An 18,853-nucleotide genomic window follows, 5' to 3' on the forward strand; every position below is an offset into this window, starting at 1 on the left:
ACTTTTACCTTATCCCTAATCACCTCATTCCTTAATCGATCTTTCCTTGTATGTCCGCACATCCACCTCAACATGCGCATCTCCGCCACACTCATCTTTTGAATGTGACAATGTTTCACGGCCCAACACTCGGAACCGTAAAGTAAGGCAAACCTAATTGCAGTGCGATAAAATTTCCCCTTTAATCTTTGGGGCATATCTTTATCGCAAAGAAACCCTGAAATACTCTTCCATTTCAACCATCCCGCTTTAATTCCGTGAGCCACATCTCCGTCTAACTCCCCATCTTTTTGAATAATAGATCCTAGATATCTGAAGAAATCCGACCCCTCAACAACATTCCCATCGAAGATAATACTCCCCGCCTTTGTCGATCTCAACCCCGCCACTTTAGTGAACTCACATCTCAAATACTCAGTCTTACTCCTGCTCAGTCTAAACCCACGAGTCTCTAAAGTCTGCCTCCACAATTCCAACTTTCTCTCCACCCCCTCTTTCGTCTCATCAATCAACACAATATCATCAGCAAACATCATACACCAAGGGATGTCGTCCTGAATATCCTTTGTCAACTCATCCATAACTATAGCAAAGAGAAAAGGACTAAGTGCGGAACCTTGATGTACCCCGATAGTAATGAGAAATTCTTGCGTTCTCCCAACATTAGTGTGAACACTTGCAGTTGCCCCCTCATACATGTCCTTTATGAGGTCAATATATTTTCGAGACACACCCTTTCTCGCCAAAGCCCACCAAAGTACTTCTCTTGGTACCCTATCATATGCCTTTTCCAAGTCAATAAAAACCATATGCAAGTCCTTTTTCTTGTCCCGATGGTGTTCCATCAACTCTCTCATGATAAAAATCGCATCCATAGTCCTTCAATTGTGAGGATGCAATTTACAAAATTTACTAAGCCTAATAAAAAGTCAAAACGTCATTAAAAAGGCTTCTACAATATACAATGACCTTATAATTCTCACACGAGTCACATCTACTGGGTACAGATCTATTGATAGAGGGGCCTCATAACTCCACGACTAAAGTTAAGTGCCACGAAAATCTGTAAGGCAAATTGTCACATCAGTGTATTCCCACTACACTGAATATTCGTGGCATTAGTAAAAGTTGGTGTGGCATTATCATTGCCGACTTGCCAAGTTTTGTGGAGTACCGGTATTTTGTGACCAAAAATACTTATTTAAATAACCCCTTATTAGAAATACAAATACTTGTGAAAAATAACTTTTTACACAAGAATGATAAACTTAAACATTTTGTGGAGTTCGTACATGGGACCATGCTAAGATATATTTATTTCATTCTAGAGTATAGAATAAGAAAGATATGTATCTAGATGTTCCGATAGTTGATGAAAAATTTGGTTGACATTTGGATAAAGATCGCCGTGCTAAACCATATTGAGGAGTTGGAAATCCGTATTCATGGTGAGATTGACGACATACCGCCTGAGTTTCTGTTTTGTGCGAATTCGCTCAAAGTTTTGAAATGTCGCAACATTGAGATTATGAGATATCATATTATGAAATGATGGAGCTTGTCTCCCTCTCACACATTTGACTTTAGAGCCGATGTCTCTAGAGGAGGATATGCTTCAAAGAATTATCTCTTCCTGCCCTTTGGTTGAATCCTTGACTAACTAAATACTAAGTCGTTAAATACTAGAATTAAACTATCAAATTAATAATTTATAAACCAAACTTGACTCTACACTATGCAATTAAGAATAGTAGTAAAGGAAAGTAAGGGTCGAACCCAAGAGAAGGGATTAAGACTAAAACTTGAATTGTAAACTATGTGGCAACTAATTAGGATTCTATTAACTAATTAAGACTCTAACCACAATTAAGACTTACTAACTAAGTTTATCAACAAACAATGGTTATGAACAATGGTAAACAAGTGGTGACATAAATGGAGAAAGACATTTGATTGGAAACAAGCATAACAAAACTAAAGATGTAAACTTTCCTAAGAATCAAATCAACAAACACTTGATATGCAAACAACAATAATATGGGAGGAAACTTGGTATAATCCTACAAGTTCCACCTTTTCTCAAAGTATGACTCTTTTCTCTCTAAATTCATTTGCCCAACAACAAACCTCAAGCAAATGATTACCACTATCTAAGCCAATAATGATAATCCTACTTAAACTACAAATTCTAACATTAAACCATGTATGAATTGTAGCTAAGAGCATGAAGAGCAAAACGAAGAGGAAAATAAATGGAATATCACAAGAGTATGTCTAAGCCAACAAACCCAATGACATATTCAATTTCTACTCACAAAGGTTGATACTTTAAACCAAGATAACAACAATATGAGTTGCTTCAACAAGACATCACAAAAGTAAGAAACTTTGCAACATTCAAGCATTAGATGAGTGTTATAGAGCAAGGGTAATTACTTCTCACAACAAAACATTCATCATGACATTCAAACATAGAAATTGAAATAAATGAAAGAGTAGAGATTAGAGAGTCAATACAATGATAAAGATAAAAGCTTGAAATGGATTACACCAAGTAGTGGAAGATTAGCCTTCCATAGTCGTCATAAAACACGGAAAGAAAGATTACAACTTTTTTAGAAAAATCTTCTAAAATGTTACAAGATTCAAAACCTAATTATTGAGAGTGAATGAGATTATATGAGATGAAATGATGTTTAGATGAGAGTAGGAGTCTCCCTTTAAATCTCGAAATTCTATATATATATATATATATATATATATATATATATATATATATATATATATATATATATATATATATATATATATATAGGGAGGCACGAGAATTTAGGTTAAGTCCCTTAAGAAAACCCAAAACACGGAACTAGAGTTGCGATATCCAGAGCATAGCGCGTATTTGCGCAGGCTGCGCACAATTGCGCATGCTGCGCTTCAGACTAACAGCATCATCTTTCGAAGACCATATCTCCCTCATTTCTTGGCTAAACGAGGCGTGTGACCTACCGTTGGAAAGCTAAGATCACAAGCTTTCACCTCCAATTGGCCTTGCGTCGTTATGTGTTCTAGAACTCGAGGTATATCTATTTGAAGTTGACTCTTATGAAACCGAGTTTTCAATTCTTCACTTTGGCTCTTGTTTGTGCATGTCAAGGCTTCAATTCTTCCTTTTACTTGCTTCTATTGACTTTGCACTTATTCCCTTGGCTTACCTTTGACTCTCCTCCTTCACCTTGGTTGACCATGGCTCGGGTATGACCCCTTGACTTTGACTTGTCTATATCTCGATCTCTTTGACTTGGCTTTGGCAAAATCATTTCTTCTCCTCAAGTCACCGACATAATCGACTTACACCAACCTCAAGACATATAAGCCAATGACAATTATAGTTAACCAAAGTTACAATTAGAGTGTATCAACCGACATATACAACATTTTATATTCAAAACCCGGAATTTGGTAACAAAAATATACTAAACACAACTAATTGACTCGACATTATTTGACTCTATCAATCCCCTATAAAGATTAACAAAACTAAAATTTTCCAGCTTAAGTTTTACGCCTAAGATACATTCTACTATTTATTGATATATATGGGCTAAAAAAATTTTAACGGAATGGAAAAGTAAAGGGATACCTTTCCTCTTTTCCCGGGCCCTTTTTTTTAAATAGGATATATGGTTTCCGCGGAAAATCAAGTTGGTGAGCCGTGTGATGGGAAACCCTCCCGCACGGTTCAGAGAGCACTGAGCGAGTTTATGAGCGCTCGACCTACCCTTGATCTTTTCCTAGCCCAAGGGGCTTCATTCCAATTTTTATTATAATATAATAAAAAAGTTATAAAGCTCGTAACATAACAATAACAACAGGTTTAGTCTATCCTAGCCTAGAGGAATTTATTGATTCCTTATCAAATTATCACGTCCAAAGATGGATATTGAGCCTAATAGAGTTCTTATGTCATGTGATAATAAATGACAAGGTTGGTTATGCGTCCAAGTAATCACTTAACGCCTAGAACTGAGTTTAATTGACGGAAAATAAAGTTTAGGGTATACTTAGTGATAATGACAATAATTAGGGGTACCATGTATGTTTTAAAAAGTGTAGGATACCATGTAGAAAGTCGAAAAATTGAGGGATACCATGTAGAATATCCCTTTTTTTTGTAGTCTTGGTGTGAATTTACTATGGCCATGGAGTGTGAACGTGACGGCATTGAAAAACTTGAAGACGGTAGAGATCAGTTGCGCGACTATTACAGATGACATTGTTTATGAGCTGGCATATGGGCTTATTGTTGGGGTTGGTGTCCTTAACAGTTAGTGCAAGGACTTATAAACCTCTAAAAGGATCAAAGGGCATACTTTTGGTATCATTATCAGTTGATCCACGTTTATCAATAACGGTTGGCTTGCTAGATAAGTTTGACGTTATTGTCATACAGATGGCGGTGATCAACTGGTCCCTAAAAGTCACACCTATAGGATACGTTTGAGTGATGTGACGGTATGAAAATACAGTCATGTAGATGCCAATTTTGACTAACCAGTTAGTCTGAGTTATTTGACTAATAATTAGTTAAAATGTGATGTTGAGATATAATATTTAATACGGATTAAATATCATGGGCTAAGGCGAATTAACCAGTTAATTCGTAAAATTAAATATAAGCGATTTATATTTGATTAATGTATATTGGATAAATATAATTATACGATATTGTCTTTGTCGGACACGTATTAAATAATTCAACTAATCCGTGTAATTGGTTGATGCTTTAATATCCGATAACCGATGACAGTTTATAATTAGACCGTGTCATATACACTTAGCGAATTATGAACCGGGCCACAAGTTTAAATTAAGAGGAAGTGGAAGCCCACTTCCCCTTGATCCATTCGGTTTGGCCGAATTAGAGAGGGCATAAGGAGAGCTTTCTCCTTTCACTTCTAACCTAATTCATTTGCTAAAAAATATTAGGGTTTTGGGAATTGTGCCTCCTGAATCCCGGATCTCTCATCCAACACAAACTCACAAAACAATCCCCTCGATATTGCAAGGCAATTAGGGGATTCTCTCTAGCACAAGGGCATTACTCGGATATCTTGGGTGCAACGATTAGGAGGAGATCTAACTTGATCTCTCATTGCCTTTTGCACTAGGACCGAAGGTTATTTCTATAATTTTATCGTTTTCATTGTTAATTTCGTTTCATGACTATAATTTACATATAAATTTTGCGTTATAATCCTATAAAGAAAGGGTTTTATACGGATCTAACCCTACAAGTGGTATCAGAGCGAGGCCACGTAATTTTTCTTATGTAATTTTCTTTAAACGAAATGAATCGATGTTTTTTGTTCCAAAAATTTGTCTCGGCAGCCACAGTTTTTACACGGCAGAAATTTTTTTTTTCTTGTTGTTGCTGCGTTTTTTTTTTTTGGATCATTGGGAACCGTGTCCATGTACACGGTTGTTGGTTGTGATTTTGTTTTGTTTTGTTTTCATTTCGATCTTTGCATTTTGTATTGTAATCGATATTCATTGCAATATGTTAAAGATCGATCAAAATGATTGCATAAAATTTCGTGTGGCTAATTTCTTTTAGAAAACCGTGTGGCCTTCTTGTTTCACGGCCTGTTTTTCTGTTTTTTTGCATCGTTATGCGTGCCACACAATTTTGTTAGATCGTTCGATCTCTTGTTTTCAATCGTTCTTCACATGTAGCAATTTTAACCGATAATTATTGCTATATGTTGAAGATGTTACAATTGTAGTTTGTTTTCTATACGGATTAGATTAAAATTGCTATTGTGTTTTATCAAACCGTTTTGTTTTGATCTTTTGTTGCTCACGAGTTTGAGCCGTACAATTGTTTTTTGGCCTTAAAGGCTCTCGGCTTTTCAGCATTCTATAAAAAAAAAAAAAAATTTTTTTTTGGCCCCTGGTACTGTTCACGTACAGCAGTACAGAAGAAAAAAAAAAAAAAATTTTTTTTTCTGTTTTTTTTTTCGGCCTTTTAATGCATAAAACGGTTTTTATGCTCTCGCTTGTTAGTGAAACGGTTCACCCACGTAAAATAAAGTTACTTTAAAACGATTTATTGTAACGGATTATCTCGGATTAAAATTAATTTGGCTAAAGCGGTTTTGTCATATAATTTTAATTATCTTTGGTGGTTTGGATAAAAATTTAACATAATTACGGAATTATGTCACGAATAAATTTAATTTTTAGTTGATGCATTTTAATTTATCGTTCTTGTTTATATTTTGAATGTTTTGAATGCCTTTTAATTACGTATTTAATTATTTAGCAAACAGTTGTAACTTAGTGTGGCCTTAGTAGAACGTGTTACCGTAATGATGGAACACGGTCTTGGTTGTATTTTGAGATCTCGTATCTCCATTTTATTTCTTTTAATTACAGTTTTTATTTAGAATGTAAATAGGTTTATATTTGTAAATTTTAAATTGTAATTTTTGAGAAGACTAAAGATGGAGACCGGATGCTCACTCCCGCTACATGGACAAAGATGGAACATCAAGACAAGCTTTTCGGGTCCAACGGTGGATTCCAAAGTTGTATTTTGTTCTTTTTACTAGGATAGGCCACACTAGGAAATTTTTATTTACGTATTGCATTCATTTATTTATTTTATTGCAACGATAGTATGCATCATATTCCGCCTAAAAACCAAACCACCTAATAATTGCATGAAAACTGACACATATAGAGGTCACGAGTTAGTTTTCTTTGACATTCGCATGTCACACGATTTTAAGCCATCACCTAAATTAATTCATTCACGCAAACGCTAGTTATTCGTTCACTTAAAATGAATTATAATTAAGTCGATGGGATCTTCCTCGTATAAACCAAAATTGAGAACGGTCTTTATAGGTCAAACTCCAATGACTCCCTTCTTCGTCGGTAGGCATACTATGACCCCTTCTACGTCGGGTAAATTGGAACCGATTGACCTATTTTATCTCAACACTATGGTCACTCGTACGATCCTGTGACTGTGGTGGACTATAGATAGGATTTACAGAAATCTATCGACCAAGAGTTCTTCCTAAGAATTAGCTAAACAGTTGGCTTATCAGTTTACAGAAATTGAGTCTTGGGATCACTTGTATCATTCTTGAGGGAGATCAATTATGCAAGTGCGAGAGTCTACATGTTTAAAAATGAATTTTAAAATAGACTTAAATCACCTCGATGAGTTGCTTATTTCGTTTTGTTTTTCTTTCTTTTTCAGTGTAGATCACGTTCTTTAAACTGCAAAATAACAAATGGTGGTTCTCACGATAACCCAATGCCAAGTGCCACATTGGACCGTGAGTCCTGGCTTCGGATCTTCATGAATCGGATGAATCGGTCTACTCGATCAAGAATGATGGATCCAACTTCGGAGACGGGAGGCGGCATTACGGAATCTGCCGCTGCTGACGGGGAAGCTCAAATATCTATTAGAGCCCCTCCCGGCAAAACCCAGTCCCACGGCTAGAGCCGCTTTGAAATCACCAAGTTTAATGATTTCTGTATGGAAGCGGGTGCGATTAAAAACGTACTCATTTTTGCAATGGAATCCAATTTGCAGAAACGCTTCATAGCCTATGGTGCAAACAAGATATTCACCACGCTCACTAAGGAATTCTCGAAAGCACCGAGAATCGTGACCTATGAGCATACCACTCGCTTCTTTGATGCGAGACTCCAGAAGGGCCAACCAGTTAGCCCACACATTCTCGGATGATTGAGAATGTCGAGAAGTCGAGACCTTTGATTGTAAGATCAGCGAGAACATTGTGATCGACCGGATACTTCACTCACTCCACGATGGTTATTCGCAATTTAGAGCGAATTACTATATGAATGATTTGAAGAAAACTCCCCATGGACTGCACTCCCTCCTCGTACAGACCGAGAAGGACATGAAGTTCAGTGGGAGCATGAAACAGGATGTTCTCGTTGTGTCAAACAAGGGCAAGGGTAAGGGCAAAGTTCAGCCAGGCCTAGCAGTAGGCAAACCGAAGTTTAAGAAGTCGGGATCAGGTAAGAGTGGGCCTGGTGAGGCAAGTAACTCATCAGGCGCGACAAAGAGCAAAACCGAAAACATGGAATGCCATCACTGCCACAAGACTGGGCATTGGAGGCGTACATGTCCTGTTTATCATGAGGACATAAAAGCAGGTCGCGTTAAACCTGTTGGTATGTCTTCTCCTCCTACTTTTATTCATATGATTGAGATTAACCACGCAAGTTACGGAACTTGGGTACTTGATACTGGTTGTGGTTCTCATCTGTGTAATCATGTGCAGGGCCTCCGAAATCTCAAGCCTCTCGTAAAGGGTGAGGTTGACCTGCGTGTCGGGAATGGAGCAAGAGTGGCTGCCGTCTCGAGGGGAACATATGTGATCCAGCTTCCTAGCGGATTTGAGTTATCATTATATGATTGCTATTATGTACCCAGTCTTTCGAAAAATATTATTTCAGTTTCTGCACTTGATAAACTTGGTTTTTCATTTGTAATAGAAAATAATACTTGCATTTTCTCATTACACGATATGATTTACTGACAAGGCGGTCTCCATGAACGGAATTTATGTTTTAGATCAGACCACGGAAATATTACACGTAATGAATAAAAAGTTAAAGGTTGGTGACAAAGATCAAACGTATCTATGGCAACGCCGTATATGGGACACATTAATGAGAAACGCGTAAAACAACTCATCAAAAATGGAGCTATCTCGGCCTTTGATTTTCAATCATTTGGCACGTGTGAATCATGTCTCATCGGTAAGATGACTCGTATTTCCTTCAAAGGTGTTGGAATGCGCGCTGCTGACCTATTAGGACTCATACACACGGATGTATGTGGCCCTATGTCAATCACCGCACGAGAAGGCTATAGGTATTTCATCACTTTCACGGATGATTTAAGTAGATATGGCTATGTCTACTTAATGAAGCACAAAAGTGAATCCTTTGAGAAATTCAAGGAATACCAAAATAGGGTGCGAACCTATTGGGTAGAAAGATTAAAACACTGCGTTCGGATCGTGGTGGCGAGTATCTTTCTCACGAGTTTGATCAACACCTTAAAGACTGTGAGATTGCCCTACGCTTAACTCCACCGAACACCTCAATTGAATGGTGTGTCCGAACGGAGAAATCGAACACTACTTGATATGGTTCGATCCATGATGAGTCACACGGTTTTACGATTCATTATGGGGTTATGCTCTTTGTCACCGCTCTAATACTTAACCGAAGTCCGTCTAAAGCTGTTGACAAGACTCCATATGAACTATGGAAGGGAACGGTCCCTAACTTGTCCTTTATACGGGTTTGGGGCTGCGAGGCTTATGTCAAGTGGAGACCTGAAGATAAGCTCGGCCCGCGATCGGTCAAGACATACTTTATAGGTTATCCTAAAGGAACACGTGGTCATTACTTCTATTCGCCAACCGAACAACGTGTTTTTGTTGCGGCTAGTGCGACATTCTTAGAGAAGGAATTTCTCGAGAATGCAAAGAGTGATAGAACCTTCGACCTGTCGGAGATTCCAGAACCAAACACCGAGCAACCATTGGAGGAACCTATTCCTTCAAACCCAGCTGCGGTGAATATTCCTGAGGAACCTAGGAGGTCGGGAAGAGTCTCTATTCCTCCAGACAGATACATTGGTATAGTCGAGGAACATGATATAGATGACGTTCTACTCTTAACGAGTAGTGAACCCGCAACCTATAAAGGTGCCATGACTAGTTCTGACTCAAAGTTATGGCTTGAGGCCATGCAATCCGAGATGGACTCTATGTATGAGAACAACGTGTGGGATCTTGTTGACTTACCTGCTAAGGTTCGTCCCCTTCAATGCAAATGGCTTTACAAGATAAAGCATTCTGTGGAAGGTCAACAAGATATCTACAAAGCACGACTAGTTGCTAAAGGTTTCACCCAAGTGCCAGGTTTGCACTACGATGAGATTTTTGCACCCGTAGTCATGCTGCGTTCCATTCGGATTATCTTAGCGATTGCCGCTTTTCATGACTACGAAATTTGGCAAATGGACGTGAAAACCGCCTTCTTAAACGGGGTTTTGGAGGAAGAGTTGTACATGGTACAACCCGAAGGTTTCATCGATCCAAAGACATCCTAAGAAAGTGTGCAAGCTTAAGCGTTCCATTTATGGACTTAAGCAAGCATCAAGGAGTTGGAATCATCGCTTCGACCAAGTGATAAAAGAAAATGGATTTACTCGATCGGTCGAGGAACCATGTCTATATATCAAGTCGAGTGGGAGCAAGATTGTCTTCTTAATATTGTATGTTGACGACATACTCCCGATTGGGAATGACATACCTCTCTTAACTTCGGTGAAAGTATGGTTGAAAAACCATTTCCAGATGAAAGATCCGGGAGAGGCACAAAGAATTCTAGGCATCCGTATCTATCGAGATAGATCACGACGGATGCTATCTCTCGATCAGAGTCTTACATAGACAAAGTCCTAGAGAGATTCAGCATGACTAACTCCAAGAAGGGGTTCCTTCCTATGTTTCCGAGTGCATTTGAGCAAGTCTCAGGCACCAGAGACACCGGAAGAGAAAGAGCGCATGGCACGGATTCCTTATGCTTCGGCTATAGGATCAATCATGTATGCCATGATATGCACACGTCGGGACGTGGCATATGCATTGAGTATGACAAGTCGATTCCAACAAAGATCCGGGTAAATCACATTGGTTGGCTGTCAAGAACATTCTTAAGTACCTACGGAGGACTAAAGATTGGGCTTTGACTTATGGAGGCGAACAAAAGCTATCTATGCGCAACCGATTCTGCAGATGCTAGCTTCCAAACGGATCGTGATGACTCGAAATCTCGGTCGGGATTCGTTTTTACTCTTAATGGCGCTGCATCACCGGAAGAGTTTGAAACAAACTGTTTCTGATTCTACGACCGAGTCCGAGTACTATGCCGCGTCTGAAGCTACAAAGGAAGCGATATGGATGCGTCAATTCTTACATGGGCTCTCAGTAGTGCCTAGTTCGAATGACCCGATCACCATCTATTGCGACAATAGTGGTGCCATCTTCCAAGCTAAGGAGCCAAAGTCTAGCAACAAGTCTAGACATGTACAACGGAAAGCTCATCTAATCCGGGATTACGTGGAGCAAAAGACAGTAGTGATAGAAAAGATTGCTAGAGATGATAACATAGCAGATCCTCTCACTAAAGCATTACGACAAGATAAGCATGAAGGGCACGTTAATTCCATGGGAATTAAACGTGTTCCTAAGTTGTAGTACTCTTTTATGGATTAGATTCATTCGCTTTTGTACTCTATACAACATCATCGTTTTGATATTTTATATATATATTTTGTTTTTCATGTGGATTTGTACGACAAATTTTGAACACCACAAAGTGAACTGCAAGAACATTATATTTTTTAGTCCTTAATTGCCCACATGAGCTGATAACTCTGGCAATTATTTTGTGACGTTGGTTGATGGTGGGTTCAACTAGCCATAAGTCAACAGTTGACCGACCAATCACAGAGGCGTTTTATACGGATATTTCGTAGGACACAATTGTGACATCGACGTGGAGTCCTAAATGTTTTATAACATTCGATGCCCGTCGTGGATAGGACCTCCATGGTGATCCTAAGAGTCGATTCTTTTGACTATCGACTGTCTCTAGAGACTAAGGCAGATTTTGGGTGACTTTGGTTTCTTTCTCACGGTCATCCGTAACAGGGGGCCAAGTAGATTGTTTCTGGGTCATTTCATGCTGTGCTTAGATCGGAAGGAGTTCGAGTTGAAGGAAATATTCAGCCTTTATCGGGTACTCGATATTTCTCGGGGCCACTCGAGGAGTCAGAATCGAAATGCATGGCCATGCTCGGATACGGATTCGTTTTATCGCTTAAGTTACTCTCTAATCGGGAAACCACTCTAGATACGGATCGATTGTAAAATACGACCTTTGTGGATCCAGATCTGCAAATTGTTTTACATTGAGTGGGAGAAATTTTAAATGAATATGAGAATCGGTTATCGCACATACACTTGTACGGACAAGTGGGAGTTTGTTGAGCCGTGTCCTCCGATTAGTGCGGATAACGTCATTGCACATACACTTGTACGGACAAGTGGGAGCTTGTTGGGGTTGGTGTCCTTAACGATTAATGCAAGGACTTATAAACCTCTAAAAGGATCAAAGGGCATACTTTTGGTATTATTATCGGTTGATCCACGTTTATCAATAACGGTTGGCTTGCTAGATAAGTTTGACGTTATTGTCATACGGATGGCGGTGATCAACTGGTCCCTAAAAGTCACACCTATAGGATACGTTTGAGTGATGTGACGGTATGAAAATACAATCATGTAGATGCCAATTTTGACTAACCATTAGTCCGAGTTATTTGACTAATAATTAGTTAAAATATGATGTTGAGATATAATATTTAATACGGATTAAATATCATGGGCTAAGGCGAATTAACCAGTTAATTCGTAAAATTAAATATAAGCGATTTATATTTGATTAATGTATATTGGATAAATATAATTATACGATATTGTCTTTGTCGGACACGTATTAAATAATTCAACTAATCCGTGTAATTGGTTGATGCTTTAATATCCGATAACCGATGACAGTTTATAATTAGACCGTGTCATATACACTTAGCGAATTATGAACTGGACCACAAGTTTAAATTAAGAGGAAGTGGAAGCCCACTTCCCCTTGATCCATTCGGTTTGGCCGAATTAGAGAGGGCATAAGGAGAGCTTTCTCCTTTCACTTCTAACCTAATTCATTTGCTAAAAAATATTAGGGTTTTGGGAATTGTGCCTCCTGAATCCCGGATCTCTCATCCAACACAAACTCACAAAACAATCCCCTCGATATTGCAAGGCAATTAGGGGATTCTCTCTAGCACAAGGGCATTACTCGGATATCTTGGGTGCAACGATTAGGAGGAGATCTAACTTGATCTCTCATTGCCTTTTGCACTAGGACCGAAGGTTATTTCTATAATTTTATCGTTTTCATTGTTAATTTCGTTTCATGACTATAATTTACATATAAATTTTGCGTTATAATCCTATAAAGAAAGGGTTTTATACGGATCTAACCCTACACTTATAACGCTTGAAAAAGTTAGTATTAAATTCATGCGTAAGGCTGAAATGCGTTAAGTTCCCAAGCCTATTGATGAGCTCCTATTTCTACTACGTTTTGGCACCATTTTGAGCTCATTTGGTAGCACTTGGTGACGGTTTTTGACGTTTTTGACGTTATTTAGCCAATTCCATGTGCTTCACCATTTAGCATGATTTCAAGTGAAGATTAAGAAGCCAAGAGATCGAGAGAAGTGTCCAAGGAAGAGCCAAGAACAAGCTTGAAGAAATACCACGAGAAAGCCTTCCAAAGGATCAAAGGAAGAACGAAAGAAAGACGCACTCCAGGACCAAACTCGCACCGTGCGAGTTTCCAGACACCAGAACTCGCACGGTGCGAAAAATCTGGGTTTCATGGTGATTTGTATTACGGGTCTTCCCTTTGTTAAGCTCATAATTATTAGGTTACGGTAGACTATAAATAGGATGTTTGCAAGTAGGTTAAACATCTTTTGTTCACTTTAATTAATCAAGTTGTAATTTGGGAATATTTTCATCTTTTGAATTGGGTTTAGATCTAATCATGGAGAACTAATCTCCCTTTCTTAATCCGACTCAAAGGCTTAATCTTTGGTTGTAAGACTCCCTAATCTTTTCTTAATTATTATTATTGTTCTTAATCTCTTGTGTTTAATTGCTTAATTTTGGAATCCTTGTTAGATTATTGTGATTAAGTGTGATTTTCTTGTTACATAATCTTTCCATGTTCCTTAATTTATTGTTGTTGGGTTTATTAAGTGTGATTTCCTTGTAATCCCATGTTGCAAAAACTTGTTATTAGACTAATGAATGTGATTTCTTCTTGGTTTAATTAACATTGGAGAGATTAAGTTGTGATTGCTCATTAATTGTGATTTCATTGTGAGTAATTCCACCTATTAGATTCCTATTGCTTCATCTTCTTGTTAATGAATCTATGTGTGTGATTTCCACTAGAGGAGTTGATAAGTTGGGTCAATTATTAAGCGTAAATTCCTTGTGATTGACTTCTAATTAAGGGAATTTGGAGATTTAATCTCACTAATAGGACAATAATATTGATTAGAAGGATTGATTGAGGGGTTTTGTCAACTAAAGTGCCTAACTTTGGGTTGGATTAAGTCTCTCTTAAAATTGATTAATTTTTATCTTAAAACTCTCTTGCTTGATTACTTGTTGCATACTCTTGTTTGAATTTCCTTTAATTGTCTTTGAAAACTCAACCAAATACCCCCCCCCCCCCCTTTTACATATTTGTTGTTACTTTGTCACAATTGTTCTAATTGCTCTTTTAATTTAACTATTGCAAAACCCATCTTCTCTTGGGTTCGATCCCTTGCTTACTATTTTACTAGTTTATAATTAGTGTTAATTAGTGTGTTTAGCGGTATATAAATTGTTAATTTGGCCGTCTTTTAGTGCGACGTTTTAGGCGTGTCAAATTTTGGCGCCGTTGCCGGGGAAGGTAACGGTTTTTCTAGTGTGTTATTGGTGTTTTTAGAATAGTTGTTTTAGTTACTCTTTGTTTCTTGTTGTTAGTGTCTTGTTCATCACTTGTGTGAACTTTTTGATTGTGTGCTCTTGTGTAGAGTTGTTTATGGTCAATACTAGGAATTCAAGTGAACCACTTTTTCCATTCAATCCGGAGATTCAAAGATCACTTGCTTGGATAGGAGGAGGTATTAGAAGAGACAACCCGGTTATTGAAGAAATTGATCCCGGTTTTCAACAAGACCAAAGAGAAGATAACAACATCCCTTTTGAACAACCCATACCCATACAAATCATCATGGGTGATCGTGAAGACGGGAATCCACACCAAGATGGTGAAAGAGAGAACCCACCAAGTCCTAGAACCATTAAGGAACTTACCGCCCCGGATCTCACACAAGTGCCCTTGTGTATCTCCTTTCCGGCCTTGGCGGAAAATGCCACCTTTGAGTTGAAGTCCGGGCTCATTCACCAATTGCCCCAATTCCATGGACTTAGCACGGAAGATCCCAACAAGCATCTAAACAAATTTCATGTGGTTTGCTCAAGCATGAAGCCTAATGGGGTTACCGATGAGCAACTTCAACTAAGGGCCTTCCCTTTCTCACTCAAGGACGCGGCAAATGATTGGCTTTATTATCTCCCTACCGGGAGCATCACCACTTGGAATCAAATGAAGAAGGCTTTCTTAGAAAAGTATTTTCCCGCTAGTCTCTCATCTCAATTGAAGAAAGAAATAGGTAATGTTGAAGAAATGGATGGGGAGAACTTGTATGAGTATTGGGAGAGGTTTAAACAACTTCTTGCTAGTTGCCTATACCATGGGTATACCGACCACGACCTTTTCTTGAACTTTTGTGGTGGTCTACTTGAGGATGATGCTAGAATGATTAAAGCAGCTATCCAAGGAGGGATTGAATATATGTCGGTTCAAGAAGCAAATGAGTTGATTGAAAGGTTGGTAGGAAGCTCTAGGAATTTTGGGAGGAGAATTAGGAAGACAAGCGGGACATCCTCTTCAAGCCAAAGCTCCAACTATATGGAGGAGAAAGTTGATTTTCTTACCAATTTGGTGAAGGAACTTACAAAAGGAGGTGGGAGTGCTTCTCACGTGAAATTTTGTGGTCTTTGTAATGATCCAACTCATCCCACCGATGGGTGTCCATCTTTGCAAACGGAGGAGGCAATTGAAGCGGTGAAGGCTATTGGGTTTAGGAAGTTTGATCCCTATTCCAACACTTACAATTAAGGGTGGAAATCTCATCCAAATATGGGTTGGGGTGGGAACCAAAACCAAAACCAAAATCAAAATAAAAAAGGGCCTTCAAACTCTTCCTTTCAAAAGCCAAATCCAAATAAAAACCAATCACAAAATTCCTTGGAAGAAATGATGAAAACACTTACCATGAATCAAATGGCAATGCAAAACAATACCAAGGAATTTCAAAATGCCGTGCTTCAACAAAACCGACTCACCGACTCTAGGTTTGTTAACCTTGAGACCCAAGTTGGTCAAATCCTCACTACACTCAATTCTCAACCCACCCAAGGAGGGAGTCTCCCTTCTCACACCATTCCTCCACCCACCAAGGAATAAGCAAAAGCGGTCTCTTTGAGGAATGGTAGAGAGTTGGTAGAGGCACCCAAGGGTCCTAAGAATACAATACCACCTCCTATTGTTCATGAAGTGGAGGATGTGGTTGAAGATGAAATTGAAGTGGTAGTGGAACAAGGGGAAGCATCTACACCTCGACAAGTAAGGGTGAATGAACCGCTTCCGGAATATGAGCCACAAACTCCATTTCCAAGTGCTTTGAATGATACAAGGATAGTTGACAAGAAAACTTCAAGCCTTTACGATATCTTTCGTAAAGTGGAGGTAAACATTCCTCTCCCTGATCTTCTTAGTAGTGTACCCAACCATGCAAAGTTTTTGAAAGAGTTGTGCACTACTAAGAGGTCCAATAAGGCAAAGAGCATGAAAAAGGTAAGGGCTAGTGAACATGTGTCGGCAATTTTTCAAAAACGGTTGCCACAAAAATGTAGTGACCCGGGCATGTTCACCATCCCTTGTAAAATTGGTGACTTGGATTGTCAACTTGCTATGCTTGATTTAGGTGCATCTATTAATGTCTTGCCCAATTACCTTTATGAGTCACTCAAGTTAGGGCATTTGAAACCGACTCGTACGGTCATTTCTTTGGCCGATAGGTCCAATATCTATCCTAAAGGGGTTGTGGAAGATGTCTTGGTGAAGGTGGGGGAAATGCTTTTCCCCGCCGACTTCTATGTGATTGAAATGGAACCCGAGAAAGGCTCCACTCCCATTTTATTGGGAAGGCCTTTCATGAGAACTTCCAACACCAAGATTGATGTATCTAGTGGACGCCTCACAATGGAATTTGAGGGGGAAAAGATTGAGTATAGCATACATGAGGCTATGAAATACCCATCCGAGACTTCATCCTTGTGTTTTCTTGAAATTTTTGAGCCAATTGTGCAAACCGTGTATGAATTGTGCAAAATTGATGCATTAAATGTTGTTTTGACTAATGGATTGGTTGGAGAGGATACGGGGTATGCTTTGTCTTGTGATTTGCAGGAAACAATCAAGGATATAGAGGAAAATCCCCCAATGGAAGAATGGGAAGAAAAGGAAGAAATCTGGAAGGCAGCAGCAAACTCGCACCGTGCGAGTTTTCCAGCTCCAGAACTCGCACGGTGCGAGTTCTCCCCTGTCCAGGAAATTTTCTTCCTTTCTTCCAAATTGTTAGAAGAGCTACCAAAAGAGAAACTCGTTCCCTCTATTGTCAAGCCTCCTATTGTTGAATTGAAGCCCTTACCAAGCCACTTGAAGTATGGATTTCTAGGAAATGAAGAAACTTTACCGGTAATTATTTCAAGCAAGCTTAATAAGGAGCAAGAAGAGGCTCTCATCCGGGTTCTTAAGCAACACAAGGAAGCAATTGGGTGGACAATGGCCGACATAAAAGGCATTAGTCCCACTTTATGCATGCACCGGATTCTTCTTGAAGATGAAGCAAAGCCCGTCCGACAACCACAAAGACGTTTGAACCCTCCAATGATGGATGTTGTGAAGAAAGAGGTACTCAAACTCCTTCATGTAGGTATGATCTATCCTATCTCCGATAGTCAATGGGTTAGTCCAACCCAAGTTGTCCCAAAGAAATTCGGGCTAACGGTAGTCGAGAATGATGAAGGTGTTTTGACCCCCACTCGAGTTCAAAATGGGTGGAGGGTATGTATCGACTACCGTAGGCTCAATGCCGTGACCCGAAAAGATCACTTCCCGCTTCCCTTCATGGATCAAATGTTGGAGAGGTTAGCGGGAAAAGCTTTTTATTGCTTTTTGGATGGCTACTCGGGTTATTTTCAAATCCCAATTGCACCCGAGGACCAAACAAAAACAAGTTTCACATGTCCCTTTGGAACATTTGCCTATAGAAAGATGCCTTTCGGTCTTTGTAATGCTCCGGGAACGTTCCAAAGGTGCATGATGAGCATCTTTTCGGATCATGTTGAGGACTTTATTGAGGTATTCATGGACGATTTTACCGTTCATGGCCAATCTTTTGAGGATTGTTTGAGTCATCTCACTTGGGTCTTGAAGAGATGTATTGATACCAACCTCGTTCTCAACCATGAGAAATGTCATTTCATGGTTGATGAAGGAATAGTCTTGGGACATGTAATCTCCTCTAGGGGGATTGAGGTTGATAAGGCAAAGGTCGATACCATTCGCACCTTGCCTTATCCTACTAATGTGCGTGAAGTGAGATCTTTCCTAGGACATGCCGGGTTCTACCGGCGTTTTATTAAGGATTTCTCCAAGATTGCCGCTCCTCTATGCAAGCTACTTCAAAAGGATTGTGAATTTATCATGAGTGAATAATGCAAGGGAGCTTTTGATATGCTCAAGGAGAAGCTTATTTCGGCACCTATAATTCAACCTCCCAATTGGAATGAACCGTTTGAGATAATGTCGGACGCAAGCAATTATGCCCTTGGCGCGGTACTTGGCCAAAGAGTAGGAAGAGCACCTCATGTTATCCAATATGCGTCGACAATGATGAATGAGGCTCAAAGAAACTATACAACTACCGAGAAAGAATTTCTTGCGGTGGTGTTTGCTTTAGAGAAAT

This window comes from Silene latifolia, chromosome 10 (genome assembly GCF_048544455.1).
Source record: "Silene latifolia isolate original U9 population chromosome 10, ASM4854445v1, whole genome shotgun sequence".
Classification (NCBI taxonomy): domain Eukaryota; kingdom Viridiplantae; phylum Streptophyta; class Magnoliopsida; order Caryophyllales; family Caryophyllaceae; genus Silene; species Silene latifolia.